This window comes from Hirundo rustica, chromosome 7, assembly GCF_015227805.2.
Source record: "Hirundo rustica isolate bHirRus1 chromosome 7, bHirRus1.pri.v3, whole genome shotgun sequence".
In the NCBI taxonomy this organism is placed as follows: Eukaryota; Metazoa; Chordata; class Aves; order Passeriformes; family Hirundinidae; genus Hirundo; species Hirundo rustica.
In genome coordinates, this window is record NC_053456.1 from 4,504,477 (window position 1) to 4,530,350 (window position 25,874).

Sequence of the window (25,874 nt, forward strand, 5' to 3'; positions counted from 1 at the left end):
ATATGAACTCGCGTTGGAGTCACTTGGAGTTTGGCGAGCTGATCAATGGCAGGGTTGGACTCAAAAGCCAAGTGAAAAGGGAGAGAAATTATTCCTCTCCCACGAGGAATATGAGAAACTTTATTGTGTCGTAGGACTTGCTGCACCAAAGTATTCAAGTGTCGGCCTCCAAGTTTTGCTGGTGCTTGGCTGTGTGAGTTACAGGAATAAGCGAATGTGCCATGTGTCAATCCCAAATAGTTACTGCCATTTACACAGGCAAAGGAAAGGGGGAAAATATTTCACATCCCAGAGCGCTCTGGGGAGCTGCTCATCCCTGACTTTGTTCATCAGAGAAGTTTCGGCTGCTCAATCCCTTAAAAAGGAGCAGGGAACAATCTGAGATGCTCCTAAGTGGATTTTTCCATGAAGAAGCTATGCACTGATGGAAAGGGTGAATAGAAAATGACGGCTCTTCAGTTCTAGTCTGTCTCACAGTGCTGCAGTTGTGCCCTGGCCTGGTGTTCCCAGGGCTGATGGGTGAGACATGGGTCAAAATGTCAAGAGATAAATTGGTACAGCTTTGCCCATGGGATCATGAGCACCATTCCTCTCCCCACTTCCCTACTGCCTCAGTGACTTTGCTCTCTTTACTTTGTCTTACCTTACTTTGTCTTACCTTCCCTGATTAAGTATACAAAGATTAACCAAATCCAGTAAATGTGCTGAGTGTGTGTTCTAAGGGGAAAAAGAGAAAAACCTTTGCAAGCAAGCTGAAGTAACAGATGGAGAGCCACTGAGATTGCTCTTTCCTCAGTTAGAAACTTCCTTACCCATGAAAAGGCTCAAAGGACAGTGCAGAATTTAGACTCCTTGGTTGAAAGGACGTGATACCAGCATTTCAAACACTACTGCATTTGAAAAGGAGCCTTGGAAATGTTTCCTCTGGGTGTTTCCTCAGCTGAGCGGGTTTTCTGGGTGGTGAGAGTTACACACTGGGATGCGTCTTGTCTTCTGTATCCTAGTGGAAAAGTGCATCCTTCTCAACTTGACCTGCCTGCCACCACGATATTTTCCCTGTGGTTAAACAAAGGATATTTTTTTAGCTGATACTGGATGTGGTGAAAACCACAGTTGCATTTCTTGTGAAGCCAGCTGGATTCTTCTGGTACTTCCAGCTGTTTCAGCATAATTTTGCCTCCCTGAAAAGAAGTTTTGGAAATATTAATTGAAAAACTGAAAATGTCTGGTTTTCTGAAAATGCCTCTGGCCTGATGACCAAAAAGAGGAAGGATACAAAATGCTGTGTCTAGTTGTAATTTTAACAGAAAAGAGGGGGGTATGTACATGTGAGTAATTTCTGCCCCAGGCAATTTCTTGTTAGTATTCACCACACTAAAGTGTTTTCCCTGTTTTTTGTTTTTTGTTTTTTTTTTTGTTTTTTTTTTTTGTTTTTTTTTTTTTTTTTTCCAGAGGACAAAATACAATGTTGAGTGGTTTTGTAGATTGAAATTTGAAACCCAAGCGGCTTTACTTGGATGCACTGGATCACGTAGGGTGTTTTACCTCTGGTTAGGAGTCTGTTAGGGCCCTTTCCTGTGCCCAGCAAAGCCAAAGAAAAGAACTTCCATTGATCTGACAGTTATTATTAGGATGAGATAATTGTGAGGAGGTAGATGAGTGAAGGAATTAATAATTATTTATGCATAAACATGATTATAAATTTAAAATTAATGTTCTAATTATATTCTTTTCATATTCTGGGATATTAATTTTAAATTCACTGCTTTGGTGATTAATCTTGCCTTAAAAAAATCTGCCAAAATGCGAAACCCAGGGAACACAAAGGGACAAGAATGAAGTCAAAAGAAAATTTTTAAACTTTGTGGATATTTATAAAATGGTCCCTGCTCTGGCACTTACCTAACATTAGGGTTTTTTCTCTCTCTGTTTCTCTTTTGCCTTGTTTATACAAGGTTGATTTCTAAGTGAGGGCGATGGGAGTTTTTCCATTAACTGCACTGAACTATGAAACAGGCGCCGCATGTCACCGCATACATCAACCCATCAGGCCTCGTGCTTCTTTTTTTTTTTTTGCATTAAACAAAATAATAACTCTGCAGGGCAGCTGATCACCTTATTATTTTCCATAAATCTACATTACTGTCGCGCACAAGAACTGCCTCTCTGCCAGAGGAGAGATTCAATTAAAAGGCTGCCAGAACAGACATACCTGCCCTGCATCCCAAAGTCAGACGCGTTCGGTTCCACAAAATACCACAGCAGCTTTCTCAGATGGAGTTCCTCTCCTTGAAATGTCTCCCCAGCATTTTTGCAGAGTTTGTTTGAGGAATCAACAGCTGAAGTGTCTTTTACTGCCCTGATGAATCATAGCTCACTTATTCTTTATCTAGACAGAGATCGTGTCATCATAGGATAGAGTTTTGCACTACTAGAGCTTTCATTTCGTCAAATTTTTACAAACAGTAACTAAAGGTGTTGCCTCTTGTTTAGTGTAGGAGCTTTCCAGTCCTTCACAAGATATCTCAGTGCTAGGTGGGACCATGGTAGAAGATTCCAATAATCAAAAGATACAAATAATAAGTTACTTTTGTCAGAAGCCACCTCTAAACTGGGAGGATTTGTTCAGGTGCCTTGTGTTTCTGACAAGGGTCCATTTCTTATGTGTTTCCATGGTCTTACTTGGAAATAAAAACAAACAGAACAGCAAATCAGAAATTCTCCTTAAGCCTTTCCCATAATACTGATGGTGGAATAGGTTTGGAGGGTTTTTTCATTATTTACTGCCAGTACAATAAAAGTGTATTAAGTTCATATCTTTAAAAGTTAGTATTAAAAAAAAAAAAAATCACTCTTTCATTTAATTATGTTTATGAGAGTATAGTTTTTGGATCTAAAGCCAAGACTTAAAAGACTGATACAGCATCTGATTTTTTTTTTTTTAAGTATTATTTATCTTTTCTACTTGTTCCTAAGGTTGTTTGTTTTTTGTTTGGTTTTTTTTGTTTGTTTGTTTTTGTTTTTTGTTTTTTGGGTGTTGTGTTTGTTTGTTTTTGGGTTTTTTTTGGGGGGGGGTTGGGGCTTTTTGGGGGGGGGAGGGTGTTTGGGTTTTTTTCAGGGTTACATACATCGCTCACCTCTTTCAGTAGCCTTTTCTTTCTTATGTGCAATATCTAAAAGCAGCATAAATGCTCCCTGGAATCTCACATTTAGTTACTCACTTTGATGTTTTTAGTAAACTGTTCAATACTAAACTTTGTTTTGTTGTTTTATGGCAACAAAAGAAGTCACATTATCAACTTTTCCACATTAACTACTCTCATAGTTCTTGATTCTGTAGCTCTATAGCTATTACAGAATGGTTTGTGTTGGGAGTGACCTTAAAGATCATCTCATTCTGATCCCCTGCCATCAAATCAAATGAACTTCTGTTTAGTAAGAAAATCTGCATTTGAGTCTTCTCAACAAATTCAGACCAGTACAGACCTCATTTGTTCTTCGTGCAAGTGTCCAAGAGCAAAAGAGGACAGGGGTTGGGAGTAGTTGTGGAGCAGAAAAGAAAAACTGCAGGTAGATTAAAAAAAAAAAAAAAAAAAAAAATATAAATATAAATATATATATATATATAAATAAGTGCATGAGTTGGCATGAGTTGCGTCTAGGATCAGGATATTTAAAGGGAAAAGTGCAATGTTCAGCCTTAAAGAGAACTTGAGGAAATCCTACAGCAGTGTGTATCAGTATAAACCAGAGTTTAATGTCAAGGGATGCCAGTAATTGTACCATTGCCTGTGCCAGTGACAGGCAATTTAAGCTGAGCCCAAGTGTTGATGGCCTTTGCATGTGAGTTCCCTGCCCTGGGTCCCTTGGGGAGTGATGGGGATGTGAGAAACATCCCAGCCTCTTCCCCAAGGACTCTCCCTCTTAGGAGTAATTAGACACAGGAAGGTGCAGGGAGGAGTAGGGAGGAGTAATGATCTCTTTTTATTTTCCTGTGCCCACGGTGCAGGAGTGATTCTGCCCTAAGCCAGACACCATCCCTCAGGAAGCCTTTTCAAGGTGGGTTTCTAGCAGTGCAGTTGGCTCCCAGCCTTCCAGAAAGCCTTGGACGCAGCAGGGATTTTCCTGCTCTTTGCCAACCGTCTCATTTTCAAAGCTACCACAGAAACTGGAGACATGGCTTGAGGAAAATCAATTTAGACCCAAGACAATTTAAAATAGGTTTAAAAAGCAGTGAAGAGCCTGTGTTGATCCTGTTGTAAGAGGTGTGTACGTCATACCTGCCACGAGCTCCATTAAGTTTTCATTTCTCTGAACTTCTGGCAGTAATTTTTTTAACAGAAAGAGCAGAAAAAATCCCCTCCAGCAATATATAGATACTTTTATCCCAGCAAAGGCCTAATGGTATGAGGATTTCTTTGATGACATGAAAGATTTATTTAATACCGCTTTATGCTTTGGTAGCCCATCCAAGGAAAACAGCACTGGTATTTGTGGGTTGCATTTGAAGTTGGGTGGTTTTGCCTCCTGAAATGCCATTGCAGAGTGTGTGAGTGGAGCCAACAACTCTTTTACACCTCCTAAAATTGTGCAGAAAACAGGGCAATGTTATTTAAGAGTAACAGCACATGGGAAACCTGCAAGAGTGAGCGAGCTGGGGTCTCCTTGGAGGACGATTCCCTTTACCCCTCTCTCTACAACGCTGCGGAAAACAGGAATTCTGCACGAGCTTTGCCTCTGTCCAGAATCCCCTCTCCTGCTCTGGGGTTTCTCTGCCAGTGAGCTGCGACTCCACCAACTGTTAGAGAAACAAAAGCTCTTTGCAGTTCACATCACCCAGAAATAGCCAGCTGTCCAAAGTCCTTCCAAGCCCAGCTCTCCACTCTCTATTGTAACGTCCCGCCCCAGTTCTGTGGGGAAGATCCTAAATGTGCCAGGCATTCTTTTGCTGCGGTCCTGGCCCGGGGCACCCTGCGGGCTGGGCTGCAGGATGCTGTGCCACGGCCTCCTTTCGTGGCACAGGGCACCGAGGCTGCTGCAGACAGAGGTCAGAGCCCTTTGTGGCCACAGATCCAAGGGAAATGCAGCTTCACACGCTCTCACAGAGAAAATCTTGCAAAGGCTTTCAGGGCAGCAGATATGTAATATCTCAATTCTATTCTGAAGCTGTCAGACAGTAAAATAACAATGAGTCCCTGGCCTGATAATCACATTTCAAGCAGAAGGTAACAGAGAAAAAAAAAAAAAACTATTTCTCAGGATAAAAGTCTGACTATACTGGTTATATGCTGACATCCAGAAATCCTCAAGGAGCAGCCAGTAGACACTAGAGGGTAAAATGTGGGATTACTCATTTAGTTTACAGATAGCTGGATTTAAAACAAATAGTGGAGAGAAATTATATACACGCTGCGATGTACTGACAGGCTTACCAAGGTGTATTCTGTAGAAAATAATTTGTGTGTGTTATCTCTGTGTCATAGACAGAACAGGTTGTGGGACTGGGGATGCAGATCCACTCCTGGACCTGGCTCAGAAAAATAGGTGCAAGAATTTTGTTTGATCAGACCCGTCCAAATTACTGGTGTTGTAATCATTGTTCTGTGCTTAAATGAGAGTTTCCATAGCAACAAATATAATATTATTAACTGGCAGCAGTAGTAAGTGAAACCCCCAAAATTACATGAAAATTTGTAATATTATGATGTTTCAACTTCTCCGCTCAGAAACAGCTTCTAGAGGATCTGTTAATGCATTTTCAAATGCACCTTTAAAACTTTCCTATTTAGTTTTAGCAACTAAATGCATTAGTTCCACCAGAACAGGATATATCTACCAGACACTCTGAATCCTGGAGCTCCCCTCCCTCACACATTGCTGAGAAACTTTGTATTGGGAACTTGGAGATCACGGATGATGCTATTCCAGCTACCTACATCAAAATTTCTTGATTGCTTTACAGACTTGGCTTACTTTGCAAATCCTGCAAGTACATTTCAATCAAGCTTGAATTTGACTTAAAAATAAAAATATTTCATCCAAGAAATTGGATTTTTTCAATTTATTATAACTTTTAAAAAGATTCAAGCTAGTGTGGATGACCCAATATAGTATGACTATGATGTTTTAAAAATCATCAAAGCAATTCTTTCTTATCATGTGAATTTGCTTGCGAGTTTGACCTTACTTGCTACATTTTCTACATGTACTGCAGCGCCTTAACCACATCTTTTCCAGTAATCTTTCATGGCAATGGCTCTGCTTGGAAAGTCAGATGGATAATAGCATTTCATTAATGTTCCTTTTCTTTTTATCAAACTAATTTGAAAATTGAATGGATGAAAGTCACAGGAAAACTGAGGGTGAAGCAACAGCTCTTTTTTCTTATGGAAATAATTTTTGATTTTTCTATATAGCTCACAAGTTAAAAGGTGCAATAGACAGAATGATGTTCCTCTCTTCATCTGTGAAATTCAGGAAATGATGGCTCTTATTTGTGTGATCTTAGTGCTGTTGTAGGGAATCGATTGCTCTATGTACTGTAGAAGTTACACTCTGGCCTTTCCTACACAGATAAATTAAAATAAGGCTCTTCTGCACATTGGAGTGAGACTCGGAAGAGCAGATGGCAGAACTTATTAAGGCTGTGAATCGAGTTAGAAGAGGCTGTGATTCCACCAGCGTACAGGGAAGTGGTTTCTGAGGTTTCTGGATAAGATTGTTTCTTGTTGATCAAAGTTCAAAAAGCAAAATAGAAAAAAAAAATATTTTTTTTATGCAATGGTTGGGAGTCTTTATTCTAAGATTATTCTTGCATGATCCCAGTACTGGTGGTTAAATTCCTTCACTTACCAAGGATCCCAGAACCATGGAATGGTTCGGGTTGGAAGGGATCTTGAAGCCCCCTCATTCCATGCCCTGCCAAGGGCAGGGACACCTTCCACTATCTCAGATTGCTCCAAGCCCCATCCAGCCTGGCCTTGGACACTTCCAGGGATCCAGGGGCAGCCACAGCTTCTCTGGGCACCCTGAGCCAGGGGCTTGCCATCCTCACCGGGAAGAATTTTTCTTAATGCCTAATCCCCTGCTCTCTGTTAGTTTGAAGCCATTCCCCCTTGTCCTGTTGTTCCAGGCCCTTGTCAACGCCCCTCTCCAGATCTCTTGGAGCCTCTTTAGATCCTGGGAGAGTCTCTTAAGATCTCCTCAGAGCCTTCATTTCTCACAGCCATATTAAAGAATAGTAAGGAATGTGTTATGAAAAATGCAGATTAACACAGCCTTGATCATCTCCTCAGCCACTCTTCTCTTTTCCTGTGTGTTACTGGCCCCAAGATATTTAATAAAAAACTCAGATGCAAAGAATAAGAGCTGAAGATTTTGAATTGAGAAGCTTAAACCCATGAGCTCGTGCAAACAATATTCTCCATACAGTGTTTTATACTTACTGTTTTTACTTAATGTATAGGTTCAGTCTTTGGAATAGCTTTAATGTTATAATTACAGCTCTGCTGAGTGCATTGGGCTTGAGGCCACAGCTCTTGAGCCATGGTACCTATGAACCTGGTGCGTGCACAGGGTGTGACCCCATTATCTGGGCAGAGCTGAGTGCATTTGAGTCACAGCTCTGCTTTGGGGAAATCTTCATCTTATTCCAATATAATTAAGGAAATTCAGGCTGCAGTGGTTCAACACGGAGTGTTTTATGCTCACTCAAGTAGCATTACAGGGAATTGCTGAAGAGGTGTATTAAATTCTCAAGGATTGTAATCTGGGACTTTGATTGCCAAGCAAAACACCGAGACGGATCTTTGATGTCTCGAATGTCACATTTTTCCACTTGTAAAGACGGTATTGTCAAACACGATAATTCACTCTTCTGCAAAAACAAGTCCTGCAAATGGAGTTCGTATATAATAACTATTTAATATATCAAATCTTCCTACACTTCACGTTCTTGGCAGCACAGCTGGTGCTCCAGGGACGGGCCAGCTGTGACTCCGTGGTGGGAACAGGCAGGCTGTGCAGCGTGACCAGGAGCACACACTGTGTGCTGGGGGACACAGGCCACATCTCAAGCTGGAGTTTTTACTCTTTGGATCTTTGTGCGGCGAGAGAGGAGTGAAATCTTCGCATCGTTTGCATGTCTCAAAAGGCAGAATGGAAATTCCCACTAGAGCAAGGTCAGGATGATAAAAGCGACATGAAAGAGGGTCTTTAGAGAAGGATGGCATTGACAGTCTTGGGCTTTAGAAGGAGAAAAATGTCTCAGGGGGTTGGTAATGGGACAGAGATTACATTTCCTATAGGTCAGTGTTCCTGTTCCTGCTGGGATCAGTGGTGGTGGCCGAGCGCCACAAGGAGCCCGTGGCTGGGTTAGGCGGGCGCTGTGAATGTGCCGACTGTTCCAGCCGCTTTCTTGTGGGATTATTCACATCTCAGAAATGCCGTCTTGACTCTGACTAACTGCTGTCCCCATTAGCACTGTAAACAAGGAGGTCAAGGACCCGGCTGGAACAAAGGCTGAGCTATTGCCTCCTTTCAGGCTGCACTGAGCCTGGGAGCTCGCAGGGACGATCCAGTCCCTCTGTAAGGAGACTTCCATCTTAAAGGGCTCGAATGGCCAGCCACACATAAGAACTCATTAGAAATTAAAATAATGTGATTAAGATATATAAAATGAGTAGTTCAGGCTCTAAAGGAGAGCAAGCAGTGTATACCTAAGAGAAAAACTGCGGCATTATTTTGAAGATGGTATTCTGCCTCAGCCTGAAAGAATTCTTTAAGAAAAATCATAATAGTATTTACATTTCTAATTTTACACATTTCTAAGCCCATAAACTTCCAACCCCATACATTTGCATGGACATTAGGCACCGAAATACATTCAATCTCATTTTCTCCTCCTAAAACAGAATCTGTGCTTCATGACCCAGTGATTTCCTGATGGAGAACTGACTGACACCTTTTAAGGGGAGAACCACCTTGACTCTTCCAGCCTCTAAACTCTGATTTGCTGGATGAGACAAACTGTGTGTTAAAATTTTGGGGGAAAAAAATAAACATTGGAGAGAACACTGTCCCTTTAACTTCCACCCTAATGATGTTATCATCCCTTCGGGTTGTTCCAAGAGCATGTAGTGATTAATGAGTTAAGTAAGAAATAATGAGCATTTATTTGTCCAGTTGCACCCTTTTACTGGAACACAGAACAAATACTGCTTATCCACTCATCTCTGAGAAGTAAATTAAATGCTTCTACCTCCAAACCCCGATGGCAATATTATTTATCTCGCAGGGATGGTGATACAGACATTGAACACTGCAAAGGATTAACTCTTGGGGCTTTGGGAAGGGCCTGAGTGCTGCACAGCCCAGCACCCCACCATCCTTTGGTATCCACACTCCCTGTCCTTATCCATTGCCCGGGGACAGATGAGAGCTGGAAATGGAGTCAGAGGGGCTGTGCTGCTCCAGGACCCAAATGGGGATGTGGAGGCAAAGGGTCAGCAGGACCCTGCCACTTTTACAGACAAAACCAGCTCGGGAGAGAGCACAGGGATCCCCATCTCACTCAGGAGTGAGTTCTGCGACCACAATTAGCATTTTGTCTTTATTTCACAGAGCAGTGCTTCTCTCAGTTCTGCTCTGGGGGATCAGCTGTGCTGGGAGAAGTTGTGCCTCAAGAATATCTCCTTGGATCCATGGAGCAATTCCTCATCATGGCTGAGCCTACACAGCTGTAGATATTTTGGGCAGTTTCACAGCAGAAATAAGATGTAGGGTTAGGATATTTTTGGACCCATTTTTGGATCCCATTCACGGGTGGCGTGGTAATGGATGAAGCCGAGAGGGATGTGGACTTTCTTTGGTAGTGGCATGACCACATAACCTCTTTTATTATTAATTAATGAGACACCATTTGAAGCTGTTTGGGTTTATGGTGTCCTTTTATCTCTGCTGCCCCTCCTGGGACACTGTCCAAGATGATGGTGTCTTACAAGGAGCTGTCAAGCTAAGCCTTGCTATTCCTAGAGGAAATAGATGGTAACTTACACCTTGGCAGTGTCATCCTTGACTCTGAGTATTTCCTTCCTCCTGATCTACTCCTTCTTCTCCCTGTCCCATCCAGCTTTACCTGGCTGTTTAAAGATACACAACATAAACCTGACTCTCTTGGTTTCAGGGTAAATATTGGGCCTGTATGGTTTTAGAAGGAAACCTCAGGTAAGAAGCGTAATATCAACATAAAGTCTAATTTTTCTGTCAGCGTTATTTTGGAGTGATTCAGTGTGTGTGTCTGCAATGTGACTAGAAGGTTGATAAAGTAATTACCGTTTTTATGAATCTTGGAGTTATTATTCCCTTAGTACAAGCCCTTGTAACTTGTCAGCTTCAGGGGGAACATTCATCACAATTTTTTTTAAATTTTTTTTTTTTTTAATGGTGACATGATATGAAAATGGCTTATGCAAGAAAATTCACATTACACGTTCTAATAACTGCTTTCAATTTGTTCTTCCCATCAGCACCATTAATATGCAAATACAATACAAAATTATGATGTCAAATCATAGACCTAACCAGTATATTCTACTTTGTATATGATATTTGCTATTATTCTAGAAAAAAAATTGCAAAATATATGGAAAAAAAAAATTCTGAGCCTAATTGTTATTCACCAAAACAATGACAAAAGACAGGAGAAAAGGAAAAATCAATATTGGGGGGGGAAGAAAAAATTCTCTGTGTCAGCCACTGGCAAATGTCCTTTTCAGACAGCAAAAACATATCAGTAAGATCCCTGGAAACCAATAGTTTGTGAAGTATGTTTTCTATTGAATCAGAAGATCATATTGATCCTCAGATTCGTGAGTTTTTTTCTGATTTCCTCTGGACTATTTTGTAATATGTTTAAGCAAATTTGATTTTAAAATAATGCTCCTGTTTGACTAGGGCAGTAAGGCATAGTCTGTTATAATATTTGTATTTGTAAATTTTGACTTCTCGGTACACATGAAACTTTTCAAGCACTCAGATAAATGTTAGCTTAGCATCCATCTTTAATCAGTGGATAGAAATTTCAAGGAAACTGAACAGGGTCAGATGGCACAGAATTAATATGTTAAAAAAAAAAAAAACCAAACCATAACAAATATGAGGAGGAGAAAAACAGGGTTTCCAATTGCTAATTTGAGTTGTCCATCCCTGGGCTCTATGAATCCACAGGCTGTGGTATAAAAGTAATTGGTTGGAAATATCAATAGGCAGTTATAAAAAGTGATGTCAAAAACAAGAGTGCAAAACCAGCCATTAACCAGGGTTCTGGCAACCTGCTGCTTTTCAAATGTGCACACCCACAAAAGCCCATCCTGGTGATGTGTGACTTGGACATGTTACTTAAAAGGGCTTTTTGGGGGGTAAGGAAAACAGCATTAGGTAATATTACTGGAAAGCTGTGTGAAATCAGAATCAGCTTTAACACCATATATTAATATAATTTCCTGTCCAGTTTGTTTTGATCTTTAATAGCCCCCCTGGCAGGTGAGCCGGCACATATCTATCATTTCCTTCTCAGCATCGTCTGATGGCAGCAATTATAACTTTATAAACTCCATCACTGGATCCTCCCTGAGAGACCCAGACACTAATGGGAGATTTATGAAGTATTTAAGTACTTGCTCTAGAACTGAGATCCAACAACCACCCTTTTCTGGCTCCAGGTTACCCAGACATCTACATTCTGCAGAAATCCCCTGTTATTTTGAAAGAGGAACCAGGCTCTGAGGGGATGTAAGCCTTCCCCAGCTTTATAAATCATGCAGCTGCTGGCACCCCACACCATTACTGGGATCTTGCCAGAAACTGGTTTATTCACCCCTTCTCCTGCCAAAATCCCCAAAACCTGTCTGTGCTGCTGGAGTGAGGGGACACTGCGTATTCTGAGCAAAACACTACAAAAAATAGTGATTTGCCCTAAGATCCCAATATCTAGAAACACACCACTGCAATAGAAGAAGCTAGAGTTACACATTTTTAATTCTATTTATATTCTATTTTATATTTTTTCCTTTTTTCCAAGACCATACATAAAGCTACAGAGCATGCAGCATGATTTGAGGGGGTTTTTTTGTTGTTTTTTTTTAAGATCATAAAAGTTCAGGTCAAGTGTGATTAAAGAATTCACATCAGCTGTGATTAATCATTTGCCTCCTCGTTGGACTTGATGGAAAACACCTGAACCCAGTAAGGATTTAGGAGGGAAGGGTGGACAAAGAAAAGTAGCAGTAGCTTTATGGTGCTCTAAGAGAAAGCAGCTTCTGGGATTTAGTCTGAGAAGAAGGAATAATCAGGAATATGGAGTGGTGCAGAATGAACAGGGTGAGTGGTAGTTATATTTTGGTAAACACTACAGTTTTGGGGGTGAAAAGGGAAAGTGGTCTTAATTTCAGGGGGCTTTGAATCTGGAAAAAGTGTTGTTTTTTATGCTTCATGAGGGTGAGGCTGGTTAGGAGCTGGGAAAGGAAATGGAAAAGTTCAGTATAGAAGCCTTGAGGCAGGGATTACACTGAAAAAATAACCATCTGAGTGAAGAAAAGGAAGGTGAGGCAGGGGATGTTGTCTCTGGGGTTGTTTTCCAGCATTCCTGCCCTTGGGGGTTCCAGGGCTCTCAGGTGTGAGAGATGTTCTGCTCAGAATCTAATGCACTGATTCTGCCCATATTATAAATTATTCCTGCTCTTGGGTCTCAGGCTGCACTTGGGGGAAGAGCAAAGATTGTTCTCAGTGTTTAGAAACAGAAGAGTGTTGTTCAGGTCTGTTGGTGAGAGAAATTTGTTCTTTGCTTGCTTCGAGTCTGTGGAAAAGAATATTTAAGGGGTAGGGGTGAAAGGACTTGGTTTATTTTTATGGAAAATCCATTCAAGCAAGTTTAAATACAAAACAGAGAAACACCCAAACATTGTATTATTAGCCATGGTTGAGCTGGGACTGCTAATTTCTGTACAGAAATGGGAACACAGCAGTGCTGCAATGACCAAGAGACACAGGAGGGCAAAAGGAAAAAGAAAAACCTGCCCTGGTGCCATGGGGGAATCCTGCATGGGAGCTGTTGTTGACCCTGGCACAGCTGATGACATTTTGCAACCTCTGAACTTCCTCTGCCTATTTTCTTTGAACTTGGCTGTGAAAGCACAGTGAGTTTTCATGGCTTGAACCAGCTCAGAGATTTATTTGTGTATTGATAAAACTCCTTGAGATAAGCAATGCTGTCTTTCCAGCAGATGGAATAAACCATCTCCAAGATACTCTTAGAGCAACTTGGAGTGAAAAATGCCTGCATGTGTTATTGTGCCGTGTCAAAGAGCTTTTGCCAAGCCAGACCCTGTCCTTGGTGAAAGCAGGGCAGAATCACAGAGGTTCTTGGATATAAATGGATGGAGAAATAGGTTTGACTGGTTATTTGAAAGTGATTTGTGTGTCTGGGTTTTATCAGTTGTGTTTCCTGAAGCTTGATGCAGCCACTTTGGAAAGCAAAGATAGAACATTTCTTCTCTTCAGGCACTGTGTGCTGTACCCACATGCCTAGATAATAACTACAGCTTTTCCAGTTTGGGATATTCTTTGGTTCTGTGCACTGTACAGCAAAGGTCTTGTTCATTTTTCCCTGCATTTTGGAGAAGAGGCAAAGAGGCTGCTGAAATGCCATGATTTAGTGAATCTGGAACATAGATGGGGCCTGGCCCCAAATTTGGTTAGGTAAAGTAAACCATACTGACTTTCATAGCTGCACATTTTTATTTATTTGCTTTATTTTTCCCATACTTCTCTATATATCACAGACTCAGCATTCTCTCTGTTGCATAATATCTTACTTCAAGGTCAAACTTAAAACTTTCCTCAGCCACTTCCTCCATTGTATTAAAATGAATGTTCCTGGCAATGTCAGCAAAATGCATCCATGTAATCAGCATCACACAGTGGATCCCTTAATCTGAATTGAGGAGCTCTATCTGGAGCTGGGGGCTGAGTGGCAGCCCCAGAGCTGCTGTGCAATTTAAAATGCCAGGGTTACATCTCAGGATGTTGTAGTGTTCCCTCAAGTCCCAGAACAATCTAAATTGCTCTTCTCTTTTCCTACCTGTGCTATTCAGTGCTGAGCTTTGTAGGCCAGGGCTAATGGAAAATGTGTCTGCCCAAGGGAGAGGGTGAGTTTTGTATCAAGTACATCCTTCCTTTTAAAGAAGCTTGACTGATTGCTTCTGTTAAAAATTTTATATAAATAGTGACGGGAGCATTCCTTCACTGAAATGTCTGAAATCTGTAAGAAGTTCCTGTTCTGTGCACTGTTGCAAAGAAACATCCCTCAAATACAGTTGTATCTTAATTTATTTGAAAAATGGAAGCTTATCAAACTTTCAACACCCCTTTTACAGTAAATGGATGCACAAACATTATTAAATTTTTTAAACAAAGAGAACAACAGCCTTTTTAATGCATTTTAATTTAAAGTAAATTGAGGTTTGGTTTGTTTTTTTTTTTTTTTCCCTAGGCTATTTCTGGCCTTACTTACCTGTTGGCATTAATTCACTGGTGGACTCACAAAAGCCAAGGTGGGACATTACATGTGACAAAGGATCCCTCCAATTTGCTCTGAGCAGTTGTAAAGGATGTGATAACCACTAGTGAGAGATCTAGAGATTACTGGGAACCTCCAAGATAAGGCTGTGTCTCTAATTAGCTGTTAATTAAAATCTTGATATCTGGCCTGTATCCAGTGGCAATTCCAAACAAGCTGATAACATCATTCTGTGGTGTAGTTTAGTTATTCTAGGACACTTTACCTGCTTTTTTTTTTTACCAACAGTTGTCACATGACTAAACTGCCAAAACTATTTAATTTTTTAATTTTTGTTTTATCTTTTCTAGAAGATAGGTATGAAAAGGGCAGGGTAGAGCATAGAGTCACTCCATGGAATCATGGTCTTGATGGTGTCTCACTACCAGCTAATAATATAAATTTAAGAAGAAAGCCTAAATGGACGTGATATGATTGTTCTGTTTTCAGATCTTTCAATCAAAATTTCACCAAGGAACCCCCAAGCATGTGTGCTGTATTTGTTGAGCTTTACTTCAGCTATTTACCATCAGCTATTGCTAGTGTTTCGCTCATTTTAATTTCTGAAAAGATTAATCAAGTATCTTTTATTGCAAGCGGTCCATAATTCCATGCCCAGGTGGTTTGTTCTCTTCTATCTTGAACAGAAGATGATTTTTGTTGGCAATTAATTCAAGTTGATTTCTCAAGATAGATTTCACAGGTTTATTAAACTTTCCCATTAACTTTTTTCAGGGAGGTTTGAACATCCTCCTGGAGAGATGATGAAGAGGTGTAATTGGAAAAAAAGTTAGATTTTTTCCAAGGTGACTGTTGGGTTGTTTTTATTGTTTGGTAATTGTTCAGTGCAAAACTGGCTGGGCCCTGCTAGAAACAGAGAATGGAGCCCTGATGGTGCAAAAGCGCTCTCATCTGGAGAAGGAGGTGTTCACAGCTGACTGGGGATAAGATTTCAGAGGGGGAGTGTCGAGTCCATAGGCAAAAGCCTTCCTTTGGTTGGTCTCCTGGGAGAACTTTGGGTGAGCTCTCTGCTTTAGCTGAGGAATTTGAGGCATTGGTCAGATGTTTTGAGGTACCTGCCCTTACCCATGAGGCTCCTAACAAAAGGGAAGGGAAACAGTGAGGTAATTCTTGTTATCTGTCTAGTGCATGTTGATGCCAGGCTGCAGGAGAGGGCTCTGGTCTGGCACTGCGGTGTGGATGGAGGTGCTCACAGATGGCTTCAATCAGAGCCACCTGGAAGGAGCAGGATTTCAAACCCATACAGGCAGCATTCCATGAACTTGAATCCTGGGCCACTCTTCCTCCAGTGTGTGTGCTTTGGAGCAGGGGTGCTGAGGATTTTCAGGTGTCCCTGAACACAGACCTGCTCCGTTTGCTGGTGGTTTCAGTCTCCCCTTCCTGGAGCCTTCCTGTGACATCCCTGGTGCCACCAGGAAGGACTGAGCAGATGCAGCCTCTGCTGGCTCTGGGCATGGTGCTGTAACAGCTTCAGCAGGGCTTTGTTTCTCTGCAGGAGCATGAGCAGGGCTGGTGCTGTGTCCCAGAGCCTGCTGCACGTCACTGAATATCAGTGTGTGTGCCCTGCTCACATCCTTGGTTTCATAAAGCGTGTAACGAACAGTCAGAGTGGCCAGATACCTTTTTATTTTTTTTTTCTTGAAACAGGACACTGCTGGTCTTGCACTGAAAGCTTGCAAAGGTTAATGTCAATTTGAGCAAAGCTCTTCGCTTATTTTATGCTAATCCAATGAAAATCAGATAAAAGTAACAACTCTGTGGCTCTTGTGAATGTAATTTTGCTAAGGGAAAGATCCCAACCCTTCTGAAGTCAGTGGCAAACTACAATTGACTGGTTCAGCCTTTAACCTGTGTATCAACCAGACCATGCAAGAAAATAAACTTTTCCTGTGACTTTAGACCTCAGTACATGCATGCAAGTTTAGCAGAATGCTAAAGCCAGGCAAAATGCAGCACATGTACTATTTATACCTTGAAGAACTCCAATTTTCTTCAAAGCCCGATCTTCTGCAGTATCATACAATTACTTTCAACTGCTTATATGCTTTTACTTCCAGGACTTGCCTTAAATGTGTTTAAAAGATAGGAAGGAATTTCTACCAGGAGATAGCATGAAAGATCAAATATTTTCCCTGTCTTCATTTCCTTTATCTCTTTAGAAGGCTTAGAGACAGCAGCAGGTAATTTGGGGTACATTTTTGAAGAACATCAGCGTCTAGCTGTTCCCATTACCAAACCAAGATTTCGGAAAAACGTGGTCACTTCATAAGGATGTCTGACAAGAGCTGCCTCCTTTTGAGGAAAACAAGCTGTTAGTCTTTATCTTCTATTTAAATAAAAACTAAAATAACTAAAAAGCTGAAAAGGGAATAATATTCAGCCAACAGAGAATATAGCTGAAAAGGTAAAACCCTACCGTAGGGGCTCCTTCAAGGGAAAAAAACCACATTCTTGCCTGTCTTTGCCCTTGTCCTGCACAAAGTAATTAAAAAGAGGTGGAAGACTTGGGTTTAAAAACAGGAGTGTGTGCTTGCAGCACTCCGTGTGTGCTTAATCCTACTTTTAAAGTTCACAAAAGTCCTTTCCAGAGTCTTGCTTCAGAAAATATTCTATGATCCCTTTGATGGCTTATGGCAATTAATACGATTGCAGACAGTTCTCCAGAAACCAGACATGAAGTTTGTGTGGGGCAAGAATAGCAGGGCCTGCAGGACTGTGAAAGTTGAGTTTGGAGGAATGTGAGGTTTTTCACTCCAGTGTCTTCTCAGAATAAATTTATCACATAGCACGTTCCTCCTCTTCATCCTCCCCTTCATCTTTTCTCTCAGTGATACTAAATGAGCAGAATCAGCATTTTTTAGGATGAAAATGCTTGCTGCCACTACAGCATTTTAGTTTAAAAAATGGGTGTAAGTTCCATAGACAGGTGACTTGTTTCCATGCTTATGACTCCTTAAATATTCCTGTATTATCAAAAACTGTTAATAATAAAGACAGCATGGCTTCTTATCGCTCTATGCCCCAAATCCATCCTCTTCTCTCAGCTCTGTGCTGATGGCACCCCTGGGTTCTGGGTGATGCAAACCCTGGCTCCCCTCCAGCCAGGGCACTGGTTGATGCATCTGCAAGTCCCAGACTGTGTAAATTCAGAAAGGAGGGATCACAAACAGATTGAATAGCTTGTCTGAGGTTCGTTTGTGCCTTTGCTATGTTCCCAATTTGCTTTGTATCTGCCCTGTAAAGTGCAGTCCCGTAGAGCCATTAAACTCACTTATATTCACTGTGGATATTAAGCATGTAAGTTTGAAGCTGGTGAGAGGAGAAACAAGCACGGTTGAACTTTTCTCCTCTCTTTTCTGAAATGGCACTGCTCAGGAGTCCCAGAAGGCGAAAGGAAAAAGGTAGTATTTTAATTGCCTTGTATTTCTCCAGGAGATTAATAGTGCTGTCAGTGCAGGAGAGGGCATGAAGCTGAAATACATGCAGGAAGATGCACGACAAGAAACACAAACTGCACTGATGGCTCTGAAGGGCCAAATCCTGCTCCCCTGGGTCCTGTGCAGTGATTTCAGGCCAGCTGGCCGTGGCTGTGCTGTGCTGCCCATGGGCTGGAGATCCCTTCCAAGTGAGCTGTTCTATGTCACCTGCCCCCAGCTGCAGCATGGGCGTGTGTGTGTACGTAAAATACAGGAATTTGATCAGTAACTCCTGCTGAAAAATCCTGAACTTTTGTGTCAGGAATATTTTTTTTTTTTTTTTTTTTAATTGAATCTCTGCACCCGAGTCATTTGCCTGGGCATGGAGGAAGGAGGGAGCTGCTGTTGGAGCTGACTAGCAGGTACATTACTGAGGGAGTGTTAGGGGCTCTGAAGCTCTCTCCTGGATTTATTTGTAGCCCAGCTTCTAAATCTGATGTCTCAATTTTTTATGCCGAATGGTTTCCCCCTCTCATTATTGTTCTGCTGGCATGAATATGCATCACTGCTCATGGTATATACTTGAAGGGCACACAAATAAGTGGGAAGATGTGCTGCTCTTAGATTTCAGCACATCTTTCCCTCCAATATTCCTCATGTTGACTCTGAACTGACGCTGAGTATTAAAAAGAAACCCGAAGAAAAGCCTTATTGTAAGGGAAGAAATATTAATGATAGAGAAAGGAAACATCAGAACTTGCTGTTTGGTCCTTGGAGTGTTTTTCAGTTCAGGTTGTCAGCTGGCAGGGGTTGCTCAGCCCAAACAGATGTTGCTGTTCTCAACCAGAGCCCTACTGCAGAAGGATGAACTGGATTTTTGATTGCTCATATTTCTCGTGAGAGAGTGAGTGATGTGAAACTTGGTTTGTGCATTACCAGGGAGAAAACAGCTGTTTCTACGAGCTCCAACTCCAGATTTCCAGTAATCTTTCTGCTTAGCCCTGTGTTGAGACTCTTGCTCCCTGCCAGTGCCAGTGGTTTGTACAGTGCAGGGCGTGGGGAGAGCTGGCCTTTGTGGGTAAATTATACCTTCAGTGCAGGATATTGGATTTATTTGTGTAACTAATGGCTTTTTTAAATGGAGTTTAGCTGCAGGTAACGCTCATTTCATAGCCTTTAGTAAATGTGTGTAACGGGGATTGGGGGTATTCCTGTTCAGAGAAATAAGCATGTGTGAGAGGTGGTACAAACATCTCCTATACGTGGGGAATTGTCAAACATCTCTTAGATCAAAGGAAGAAAGGCAAAGCTCCTATTTTATTTGTCCTTTTCAGAGGTGGAAGGATGACTCTGCAGAATAATCTACACTATTGTGAGGAAGTTCTAGTTATTATCATGTTTTTCCTCAGCAGGAGAGATGGATGTGAGCTTAGTCTCCTGGTTTTATTCACCCTGGTGAATTCCAGTCATGATTCATTCTCACTAATGAGATCAAAGCACAGAGTTCCCCTTCCACTAACACGCTTCCTCAAAGGCATTAATTTCTTCTCCAAAATATATATATATATATATATATATATATGTATAGCAAAGCCACAGAGCTTTGCTGTGTTATTGCAGGTGCTCAACCAACCTTTGAGCTTAAAAAAAAAAAATAAAGATTTATTTGATTGGACTTTATGGCAAATGACTGGAAGAGGGATTACTGTGCAGCTCAGCTGACCGGGAAGCAGAGCCTGGCAGGTTGCAGCTCTCTGTGAGCGCTGCCAAAGGTCAGTCCCGGGCTGGGTGTCGGGGCTGATGTAGGACATGCTGATAGAGATAAGGGTGATGAACTTCTGTTTTCTAGCTTGGGAAATTGATAGGGCAGCAGAACTGATAGAAATGTAGTGTAATGCCTTCCTAAATGGGCCTAAATAGGATTGGCACTGCAGAGCTGTTGGCAAATTATGGCGTGTTCACTTCTACCTTTGTGAAATGTTCATTGCAATCTGTTCTTATTGTTACCACAAATCAGAAGGGATGGACTAGAGGGTGATTATTTTCTATAGCTTAAACAGTCCAGGTTGCGGGCAATGTTGTGCTTAAAATACATTTTAAAAAATTAAAATTAATAAAGTGGCATTTTATGAACCAGTTGTTGCTTGATGCAAGTTAAATTCCAGCAGGTGTGTATTGCAGGTGAAGATGATCAACACTGTATGACAATCCTGGTTCTAATTTTCCTCTAATTTCCCTGATTGCTTGTAAGTTAATTGTGTGTGTAGTGGAAGAAAGACTTCAGAATGCTGCTTCATCAGTTAATTAAGAGTAAATCAACACATTTTAAAAGGTGGTAAAATAGTTTTCGACTTTGTGTTTATGGTTCTTGAGCTGTACCTGCTTTTTGACGTTTCTTTTTCTTCTTCTGAACTGTGCTCTGCAAACCTGTTGTGCAATTGCAGTTGGCTACGGAATGAGAAGTTAAATAACTGTTCACATACCAAACAAGAGCTCCTTTTGTATTTCCAAATCTCTCAAACTCCTTTGCACTGCTTGCAGAGGGAATGCTGAGACTGAGGGATGATTTGGTTCTAGTTTGCTAAGGAGTTTACATGAGTATATATATAATTGCACCTCTTTTTGCCAATTGATTTTATTACAGTGCTTAATGGTTTGTTGAATAGTTTATAGGATAATGAATGTCATTTCCTTGTATTATACTATAAATAACTTGGCAAATTTCTAATTAGGATAATCACGGTAGCTTTCCCTACTGCTGTAATCAAGCTTTGCTTTTTGCATCCAAGAAATAATGTACATCTATATCAAGTTAGAACAATTATGTTTTTCTAGATAGTACAAGATTTTGTTGATTGTATTTTTTTTTTAATAGACTTCCCTTTTTAAATCTTAGCTGTGCTTCTGCTGAAATGATAATTAGCTCAGTTGGATGAGTTTTATTTACTTTAATATTCTGATTAGAAAAATGAAAAAGACAGAACTTTTGTCCTTTGTCAGATTTTGGAGTTTGGCTTCCTGTAGCATTGGAATTCAATCAGGCATTTCCTAGCATAATGTATACAGATATTTTACAACCACATAAAGTTAAATGCTTACTTTGGTTTCAGTTGTAATTTCTAAGTCTATGAATTATAGAAAGTAAAAATATAGAAAAAGTGAAGCAATTCAAGCAAAAGTTTTCAAGTGTTCCAGGCACTGCATGGAGTGATGTCCTGCATGAGGGAGCCTGATGTGCATGAACTGATGTCCTGCACAGCTTGGAGATGCTCAAGGGTCCCCAGCTCTGAAGGGAGGACAGTGTTGGAAGGCACCTGGGAGATTATCCAGTTCCACCCCCTGCCATGGGCACCTTTCACTAGACCAGGTGGCTCCAAATTCCATCCTAGGACACTTCAGGGATGGGGCAGCCACATCTGGGGATCCTGTGCCAGGGAAGAATGAGACCTGAGACATCAGGGCAGATGGAGTTGTGGTTAAATCCCCCCTGCCCATCCTGTGTGCTGTCCCTTGAGTGTGTTCTCTTTTGGCTGTTTCAGAAGATGCCGCTTGGAAATGTTTTTCAGTTAAGCGAATTAATCAGAAAAAGAAACCCAGACCTTTTATCAAGTGATTAATCTTGGCTGTGTCTGGAAAGCCATACCCCTTCCAGTGATACTCTTTCTTGGAAGAGAGAGCTCTTAGGTTCATGAAGGAATTCTTGAGGAGAAGAGTCTAACTCTCTTTTCTTTTGAGCAAGAAACTGCTTTCTTCCACCAACAATTTCATAAAACATTCATGAAGTTTCTGTCTTGCTGTTTTGTAAATGATGATGGATCTACAGGAAGGCCAACCCTTCTTTTCCCTAGAACCCAAATACCTAGACTGATCCAAACTTAGCATTTCCTCTGTAAATGTATCCTAGTTTGTGTTTAGGGCTGCCTGGTCTCCTGCTTCTGCTCTAACTGACAGTGTAAGTATCCATTTAATTGCTGAGATTTGGAGCTGTTAACGTGGCTTTCACCGCTCTGCAGAATGTTTCTGCAGCTTTGCAGCTCCTTCGCGGAGCTTGAGCTGCTCTCTCGCTGCAGTTCTGCAATTATGTAATCAAATACAAATCTAAACATATGGCCATTTCTACAAAATGCAGAGCTTGAGGAAACTGCAGAGAGCAATGATGAGTCGGAAGAAAAAATCCAGTGGAAACAGAGTTAAATGTCAATGTCTGCATCGTGCCTAGTTAATATTTCACAGGAATGCTGTCAACTTGTTATAGAGCCCAGAGGATTTATACATTTTCCTGACAGATGATCATGATTCCCATCAGTACACTTAATGCCAACATCTGTAGGGTTCTACCTAATTTGGGAAACAAATATATTCTGTCCTCGTCAGAGAAGAATACTTTGTATGTTCCAGGAAATGCTCATTACCTTGGGGTCATTGCAATTAAGCGGAGGACATATTTTTCAAGGGGTGCCTTTATATTTCCCTTTTGGCTGCTGTCTTTAAATGCAAGTTGGCAGGTACCAGCTCCTGGTCTTGGCATTGCAGTGAAAAAATGCTTTTGATCATGGGTCTGAGTAAACACATGAAAATAAAGTATAAACGTGGTCATTAGGAAAGTTTTGGTCACACTGTCTGTGCTTTGTGGGTGAGGAATGTTGAGAGTGTGTTGTACACAACAGCTTGATAGCCTAATCATCACTTTCGTTAGGCTCCCCTGTATTTTATTATTATTTTATGCTTTTATTGGTCATTAGGGAAAAACTCTCCAAATTTAGGGTTTTTTTAACTTTCTCTACATTAAATCATGGCCAGTCTAGATATTAAGGACAAGGACACCTGTATAAGCATTCCTTTTTCTTGAATCTCTTCTGCCTTCTTCAGAGCTGATGACGATTTTCCCATCAACCTCTGTTTGATTTTGCTAAATAAATAACTCCCACTGGATCTCTTCTCTTGGTGATCTTTATTCCCTAGATGATATTTCAGCAGGCTGGAATTCTAAAATGTTTATGTGGGTGTGATACTACTCAAGGAAGAAGTTATGCTGCATGTTGGTGCATTGGATGAGTTTTGCTCATACAAATGCAGTTGTGTGATACCAGCGTAGCCTTACTGCAAGCAGAAACAGAGGTGGAGTAGCAATAGAATTCCTTCTCTGGGATGCAAACCAGGAAACTCAGGGAAGACAGCCTGCCTGCATTAATGATGTATTTCCATGCCTAGAGCAGGAAAAGTCTGGCAAGGAGTTATGAAAAATGGTAAGAGAGTTTCTCATGAGCTATTTGAAAAAATAACAGAAAATGGAGAAGATGGGAAATGTTAGCCTGGGTTTGGTGAAGAAAAAGAAAAGGAAACTTTTCAAAGAGGTCATTACTTTTGGGTAACTCATAAAATTATTTTCTTACGGTTTCTATAGTTCTTCAGATTTTTGCTATTTGTCACTTTCAAGTTATGTAAAGTAACTATCTAAATTAAATTTGGTGTAGTTGAATTTTAATTTTTGCAGTGCTTAAGGCAATTTACCTTCAGGGTTGGGAGGAAAAATCAGAATTCTTCATGAAGTGGTTTCTTTTATGTTGATGTTTTTCAACAAGACCATGACTAGAAAAACTTGGAAGGGATTTTCCCCCTGCCACAGGGTGCTATTGGGACATTTTTAAAATAAAAAGTTTGCTTTTAAGTGATAAATGTCCTGTTAAATACTGACATGTCAGCCTTGAGAATGTCTTGGTCCTCTGTTCCTTTGACAAGATGAGGATAGCACAGTGTCTATCAGTGAATCTAATCAGAATAAAAATGAACTTGCAAGCCAATAAAGTGAGTCTCCCCCGCTTTATTAGAAGCAGTGTTGAGTTAAACAGCAGCAATTCTGCATTTGGGTTTGAATGATGAATAAGGCTTCACTTTTAAAGGTTATTTTCTGTCTACTTGATGCAAACTCTGTGTACCACTGATAAGATGTTCCCTTTGACCCACCTGCTGCCTCTATGGATTTGGGTGTGCAGAGGTCCAGTTTCTAAGAGTATGAAAGCTGCTTCATCCAAGGTAGTAACTTCTTGATCTTCTTTTTGTTTTGCTTTCAAAATGTTATTTTTTATATATTTTTACTTGTCTCTATTTTCATCTCTTTCTTGTCTATTGTAATATAATTCCATCTAGTTTTTTTCTTTCTTAACAGCCGCCCTGTTACTGCAGTCCTTTTCCCTTTTCAGGTAAGGGAGAGCTCTTCTTTCCCATCAGTTTGTCTGGGGCATTCTCAAATCCTGAAATCACATGATAGGTTGGGGAGGAGACCTTTAAAGGCCATCTACTCCAACCCCACTGCCATGGGTAGGGCAGAGACATCTTCAACTGCATCAGGTTGCTCAGAGCCCTTCCCAGCCTGACCTTGAAAGTGTTGAGAGCTGGAGAATCCAGCCTGTGCCAGGGCCTCACCACCCTCATGAGGAAAATTTTCTTCCTGCTATCTCATCACACCCTGCCCTCTGTCACTGTGGAGCCATTCCCCCTTGTTCTGCCACTCCAGGCCCTTGTCAGAAATCACTCTACCTTAGTTCTTTTTTCCAGGCTGAGCTACTCCAGCCCTCCCTTTCTGTCTAGCTGAGGTGCTCCAGCTGCTGATCACCTTCGTGGTCTCCTCTGGACCACATCTCAATCACAAATAATGTCACTTGGTAGAAATGAGAGGGGGGATGGTGTCCAGTGATGTTTGGGCCAGCACAGAAAACAACAAGAACCAAACAATGCCAGTGTTGAGGCCAGGCACAGTCAGGGAGTGGAGCCATGAAAAGTGGTTTTCTTGCAAGTGTCCAATGAAAACCTTAAAGACTTTTTCAGTGGTAAAATCAGTGGAGTTTAGAAGAACTCTGGAAACATGGATTTGTAACTCGTTCGTATTTATAAATTGTGGGAACTTGTACATTTCCCCCTTAGTGCTCACAAATCCCCAAGTCTTTCTGCTGCAGAAGGTGGAGTTTGTTTGTCCTGGCAGTTTAATCTCTGTGAGAGGTTAAACTGCTCACATGTCCACCTAAAGAGGGAAATTATGGCTCCAGCTCTACCTCCTCGCTCTCCATACAGCATTGTGTCACGTTCTTTTAAGCTACAATCATTCCCAGTGGGATGTTTCTGATGGAACAAAAGCAAGGGAAAGTGCTGCCCCAGATGTGGCCTGGGGTGAAACGCTCTTCTGATGTGGATCTCCATCAGCACAGCAGGAAATGGGAACAGAAAAAGTGAGCCAGCAGCCAAGCCAGCTTCAAGATGCCTTGTTTTGTGAGGCTCTCAGTGGGAAGTTTACCTGTTGGTGCCATCCATGGTGTGCAGAGGTCTCAGTGGAGCCTTGAATCCTGCTGGGGCTCTGAGCCAGAGCTCTCCTGGCATGTCCTCAGGAGGCCCCACTCTGCCCTGTCAGGGGCTGCTTAAAACCCATCGGTGTTCCCAGCTGGACGTCTTGGAAAATTCATGAACACTCATATTTGATTTACCATCTTTTCTGTCAAACTCTAGTAATAATGATAAAAATATTCCTTGCTCCATTTAGCAGAGCAATTGATAAAATACTGCTTGACTAAAGCATCTTACCCTGGTTTTATTCTGAATTTCACAATTTTGAAGCCTGTTTACAATAATACATTGTCATCTTTGTTTCCTGAAAAGGCACGTTTCCAAAATGCTTTCAGATATCCAACCATTTTAATGAATACCTCAAGGGATCATTGAAATATCTTTAAACAGGTGGTGTGAGTTTAAAAATCTTTCCCCTGTGTATCCATCTGCATTCATCACCTTAGGTCATCTTCAATATTCATGTCTTCTACCTGGAATGCTGGTTT

General features: G+C 41.2%; 1 protein-coding gene across 1 annotated transcript in view; it reads left to right on the forward strand.

Annotated features, from left to right (window-relative positions):
• Positions 1-12,299: 12,299 nt before the first annotated feature.
• Positions 12,300-25,874, forward strand: part of LRP1B (LDL receptor related protein 1B) — a 498,089-nt gene continuing 484,514 nt past the window's right edge. Inside the window, exon 1 of the mRNA XM_058421333.1 lies at positions 12,300-12,378. The gene's annotated coding sequence lies outside the window, so the exon portion shown is untranslated. The remainder of the gene's footprint in view (positions 12,379-25,874) is intronic.